We start from the raw sequence: 7,081 nt of genomic DNA on the forward strand, positions 1-7,081 counted from the left end.
TTTTACGACTACAGTCACAAACATATAATGAATACACACATATATAGGGAAGGATTCGATTAAACTATGTAAAACTTAATTTAACAGAATAGTTTTATATTAAACTCATATATGATGAAATTTAATTAGAATAAATTTTAAAAGAAATCATATGTGATTTACATTATATAAAACTTAAGTCAATATTTTAATCTTTGCCAATTATACGAAAGCTTCATTGACAATAATCAGAGTTAAATCCTCTAAAATATAATCTAAATATCCACTCAATTTTCAACATAATATTTATTGAGTTTCGAATTAAAATTCATTTAATATCAATTTTAATCAATAATTATTTGTACAGTTGGATCACTTCGAATAGAGATGACGACAAAATTTTAACCATGTAATAAGAATTCTCCCTTGGTGTCGTATATAGCCCAACATACCCACCACCTCTAACGTGCACTGAAAACTCGATCTTTGTCTGATACAACGAGTTGGTTACTCGCTCGCAAACATGATGTGGTCACATACATGCACTTGTCGTCCAATTAATTAACGCTACTAATGATATCCAAAAACAAAATATTCAACACTAACATCACCGGTGCGTTCGTACATATTGAATTAAGTTTACTCAACCTTTAATATTATAAGTAACATAAAATAATTTTTTTGAAATAGATAATAATATTATAATTACAAGATAAATTGGATCAGACAAATATTTTTTAAATAGTGGAAATATATCATTCAAATTTAATTATAAATTAAAGTTGACATGGAAATAAAAATTTACCTTCTCAATTGTGAAAGACTCATCCTTTCTAGTTTGAAGGAAGAATTGAGGTTGGTGGGAGGACAGTTGTTAATTGCTATATGGGTGAAGAAGAAACAAGGTCACGAGAAAGTAAGAGAACAATAAGAAGGGTGGTTATAAAATGTGTTTTGTAACACCTTAAACTCAATTTGGCCTAAAGTACTATATTAGGTTACCGAGACAACCCCTGATTTCAAAAACTATTCATTTTCATTTCAAAACATACTGAATCGTACCAAATTAGGAAAAAAAACATAACAATTATAAAAATATTTTTATAAATTGGAGCTCTGTGATACAATTTAAAATCAAAATAATACAATTCAAGGTTATGAAATCTGAATGCAATAATAAATGTCATATGAATATACATGCATACTAAAGCTACAATACAATATTTTGGAAGAGATGTTGGAAGTCCTGTTGCGACCTCTGCGAACGACTCAAGCTAATAACATGCAAATGCAAACATCTGAACGCTGAGTTTACAAAGCTTATAAGTATTATCGCTAATCTAGAGCAGCATTATGAGTTTTATGAACACAAGCGTGCTAAAGACATGGTACTAAGCAGTAGGTATATGCATGATCTTAATTAAGTGCTACCTACTTAAGGTTTTACTGTTCTATTGCTGAAGTATGAGTCTCATGCTTTCTTAATCCTTTGCTAAGAGCCTCTCCATGAGTACACCTCTATTGGGTCTCTACCCACACTGACTGTAACTGTTTTGCATTATCTAAATGCGACACTGACACTCCTATGCATTATTTGAATACAACATTGACTCTATTGTGCATCATCTGAATGCAACACTTACACTGTTATGCATTACCTGAATGCGACACTGCTAGTATCTGGCCTCACATAGCCATTATATACTAGTTAACTGAGGGAATTCAGTGTCACATAATATAGGTAAAATTCCCATTAAGTTGTTGAATGATCTATTGGCCTCACATAGTAATCAAGTACATGCATGATCTTAATTAAGTGCTACCTACTTAAGGTTTTACTATTCTATTGCTGAAGTAGGAGTCTCATGCTTCCCTTAATCCTCTACTAAGAGCCTTGCCATGAGTACACCTCTATTGGGTCTCTACCCACACTAACTGTAACTGCTTTGCATTATCTAAATGTGACACTGACACTCATATACATTATCTAAATGCAACAGTGACTTTGTTGTGCATTATCTGAATGTAACACTTACACTGTTGTGCATTACCTAAATGCAACACTACTAGTATCTGGCCTCACATGGCCATTATATACTAGTTAATTGAGGGAATTCAATGTCACATAGTATAGGTAAAATTTCCACTAAGTTGTTGAATGATCCCCTGGTCTGACATATCAATCAGGTAGATCATGAAGGGGGAACTTGGTGTCATATAGCATCTGTACAATTCACGCTCAACTAAAGCATTGGGTTGGTCTAACACAACCGTCAAGGCAAGTTATGAAGATATCAATTGTACTGGACTGATGCAACTATACATGCATGACTGAGGGCTAAAGGCCACAAAACACTGATAACGCCCCACTAAGGCAACCCAAGTAGCTAGTGTAGCTCGACACACTGAAGTGAGGTCAACCTCTCACTAACTGCTATATCGCTAGTTCTCTCATCTAGAACGTTATGCGAAGGTTTATTAGTTTATTATTTATGATAAGTTTGGTCCATTCTCACATTTATACTATGTAAAAATCATCTTTTATGGTTAATTGAGCCAAATTTTCATCCAATTAAGCCTTCACTCAACCCAACGACTTCAATTATAAATTTCAAGAGGTCTACAAATCTCTCAGATAGACCAAAACTATTAACATGTTTTCCCCTTTTAATCTTGATTACAGGTATTTATAATAGATTTTAGCACGTGTGTATGTCATCTTTAAAATGATAATGATTATTTGTAGGTTGATCATGCTTGAAAAATTTGGTGGTCATACTATAAATAAATAAGTAAATCGTGCTTAATACTAACGACAAGGAGCGTGAATGAATATTTAAAAATTAAAGGAGGAAATGATATTGGCAATGATTAATATGGGTCATCTCTAATGGCAAACAAAAAGGGGACTATATCCGAGTTCTAAGCCAATGCTTCTTTTAAATTAAATCAATCACTCTTTTCCTTTGACCATTGGTTTTGACTTCTCTCTTTGTCCTTAGTTTCTAGTGGCCACCTCATTATAGAAAAATGTAATTATATTAATATGATAGAGTAATTATTTATCTAGTCATCTATTTATTATTTAGTTTCTATTTTGATCATTCAACTATTATATTTCTCAAAATTATATTGAACGTTAAATTTTGGTTATGTTTTTATATGTTGATGTGGCATTTTCCATTATTTTTTATTATTGACATGATATTATCTTATGGTGACACATCAATATTACTATTGATTTTTTAACAAAATGTGATCAAAACATAATTAAAATATAACATTAAACATTTTTTTAAATAATAGTTGAATGATCAAAATATAATTATGGATTTACCTATATTATATACCCAATTTCTCCGCCCTTCCTTCTCTTTTTTAAAAAAACAAATTAACATTCAAAAAACGTTTAATTTTATTTTAATTAAAAAATGATAATGAGAGTACATTTTCCTAAGATTTATTCAAAAATTGGGTTATTCAATCAGATTTGAAGCTTGATTATATATTATAGAAAGACTGAATAAAAATAATAAATGCAAAATTAAATAATAATAATTTAATTAGATTAAAATATAAATTGAGTTTAGAATCCATCGTTCAATGCTTGAGTCTCCCAAACTAACTTGTTTTAAAGTATTATACTGTTTTATTTTATTTTACTTTTATATATTATGTAATACATATCACAAAAAATAAATTTATAATATTTAAAATATGTTTTAAATATGATCTTTTTTTTAAAAAAAATATAAATTTAGCACTCTACTTTAATTTTCAGAAATTTAATCCTTTTATTTTACATATTCAAAACTCCAAGTCCAATTAATAATGTCAAATTTAAGTCCATTACGGTTATCTTTAAATCTTTCTTGTTACATTGCTTTCAAGTTAGTGTGTGTATATAATTTCAGTATGTTATATTGGTTTTCTTTTTTTTTCTCAATAGAACAAACGGGTAAATTATTTAAGAAAATAAGGTAAGTAGAACTTTATTTTGAGATTTGTGGTATTTTTTACGGTGTACATGGAACTTATCACGTCAATGTGAAGAATTCAAATAAAAAATATTTTTTATTCAAACTCGTCACCTTGAGGTGACTAGTTCTAATAAAATATAATTTTTTATTAAAATTTATCACATCGAGGTAAAATTTCAATTTATCATCATGAACCAAACGACTCAGTGGGTAAAGGGGTGATTATTATCCCTAGAAGTTATGAGTTTTGGTTATGTTTTAGTCACTAATAGTTAAAAAATCAACGGTGATGCTGACGTGACATTTTTATATTATTTTTGCAGTACTGACATAGTATTATTTTATGGTAACCAACAACATCACCTCTATTTTTTAATGGTAGATGGCCAAACCAGAATCAAACGTAACATTAAGTACAATTTTGGAGAAAAGTAATTGAGTGATGAAATAAGTAGTTTACCCAATTATTATGAGTGTGATGTAAACCTAATCTGACTAGTAAACATCTATAATTATTATATTATTTTTTGAGTTTCATAATCCTTTTCCATTTTGAATTTGGTGATCTCATTTAGGTGAGCCATAAAAGAGGCAAACACATTATGATGATGAGAGTAGTTCGGAATTACACCCACTCACGTAAAACTCGAGCTCTTTTGTATCTCTTCACGGGTAATTCAATAAGTTGGTCGGTTCAGCCCTCTAATTTAAGATGCTGCAATTCACACTGAAAGCTCACTTTTCATAGCGATTTTGACCATTTTCATTGTGACTTGAAGTTCTTTTCAGTGTCTTAATGTATCTGCCAGTTTTCATTGTGGATGTGGTTGTTGAACCCTCACAAGGTGAACTATGTTTTACTACACATGTACGTATTGTTGCCATTGATTGGGTTATTAATTTGAGATTTAGGCTATTTTTTATAATGTACGTGGAATTCAGTGAGAATAATAAATTTTATAAAATATATTAAAAAATTAAAATTTCTCATACGGACATGATGAGTTTGAATTTCTTCAAATATAATTTACGCTGAAGGTGAAAAAAATATTATACAAACGACATTGTATTAATTTGATTTGTCTCATTTAGGGTATAATATTATAAGTTTTAGGGTGTATAATTTAAAATTTAAATTTAAGATTTATAATTTAGAATCTAAGAATTGAAATTTAAGATTTTAACCAACTGGTTGGTTCAAGTAGTAAGCAGTTTGATATCACTTAAGCAAGATCTCAGGTTCGAATCTTTGTGTATGCAGAAAATCTCCACTGGGAGACTCACCCACTAAAATCAATGTATGACCCGTGTCTGTCCAAATTAATCAGGACGAAACCTTGAGACCAGAGGGCAACCAAAATAAATTTAAGATTTAAGTTCATTCAAATATGCTAAAATTAGCTGACCCTATTCCCATATGTAATGGGGTGAGGGAGAGGTAAGGTAGTAGGCTGCCCTCAACGCCAGGTTGAGAGCAGCTTCCGTGGAAGACCTCCAGCAGTCAGAATTATGAATTGCCCACCGTGGGACTCGATCCTATGACCACACTTAAATAAATATATTTGTAGAATTTAAATTTTACACTTCTTATATATCAAATTCTTAGAACCCTTAAATATATATATATATATATATATATATATATATATATATATGTGTGTGTGTGTGTTACTTGTGGATAATAATTGGCGACACTTTTTATTAAATGTATCGTGAAGATTTGTATGCCTAAGTTCATAAATAAAGCAAAAGAGGAAGATAAGAAAATGGGGCGAAAAGAGAAGTTGAAGATGTCAAACAAATTTAATAATTTATTATAGGACATGGAGTTTGAGTAATGACAATCTGATTTAAGGTTAAGTAACGACAAAGAATAGCCACAATCGAAAAATATTATGCATAATAATTTTTGTTAGGCTCAACGTAAAATGTTAACTTTTTCTAATATTTTTCAGTTAAACTGACAATGTTACATTCTTCTTAGTATTTTCGGTTCAACAAAAAATGTTATAAAAAATTAACATTTAATTCACCCCAACCAAAAATGTTATATTTTTATAACATTTTTAATTGCATCCATTTCCTATCATTCTTTAATCTTAAATTAAATTATCGTACGATAGATCTACCCGATAACATAGGGCTCTATCGTGGTTTGCTTTTGCCGAGGTTGATGATGGGGTTATGGGTTATGGGCGAATCAGAATCCCGAAAGGAAGCAATGGCGTAGCCTACCTTGTCTTGGTATGTAGTGAAGCAATATGAAATTGACCACTCACAATTCATCTTTACATTACAATGGTTCATGATTTTGGCCCCCATCCGGTAGTTCAAGGACAATTGAGATTATAAATCCTAGTGATCTTCAAATTTCAAACTTACCATGTTTTCAAGCTCAAAATTCTTTCATTACTCAACTCATTAGGTTAAAGTTAAGTATTTAATTTATGGTCAACTATATCCATAACTATTTAATTATTGTCAATTTTTTATTTTAATTATCGATCTTTTAATTTTATTAATCAGGCCATCTAATTATTTAGTTGATGTCAATCAAGTCACCCGTCTCTAACATTTAACAGAAGAGGTGATATGTATGTTAAGAAAATTAATATAATTACATATTCAGTCCTCGTTACTTACACATTCTATCAATTTAGTCCTAATTTTAAATTAATTCAATAAATTTAACCTCCCAATCATATGGTGACATATGTCACCACCTAATTAGAGATTTTAAATTTTAATTTATTTAATTTAATATTTTAACTCTAATCAGAGAGTTTATACGCGATTCTACCATCAGGTTCAACCCCACAAATGGGAAAACTTTACAACATACTTTCTATATTCTAATAAAATTCATGACAAAGAAAAAGAAAATAACCTTGGACTCAAACTTAAAACCTAAGGGTTAACTGGGCATGCATTGACCATTAGGTCAATTATCATATTTAATAATTAAATATAATATTTAATATATATATATATATATATATATATACTGATAAGATCCAATTATACTAGGTAATTTTTTTTAGTTTTACACAGATCTAGAACTACTAGACAAGTGTAAATAAATGATTGAGATTAACATTAAGAAATGAGAAAATAGTCACTGA

This window comes from Hibiscus syriacus, unplaced genomic scaffold, assembly GCF_006381635.1.
Source record: "Hibiscus syriacus cultivar Baekdansim isolate YM2019G1 unplaced genomic scaffold, ASM638163v2 tig00116959_pilon, whole genome shotgun sequence".
In the NCBI taxonomy this organism is placed as follows: domain Eukaryota; kingdom Viridiplantae; phylum Streptophyta; class Magnoliopsida; order Malvales; family Malvaceae; genus Hibiscus; species Hibiscus syriacus.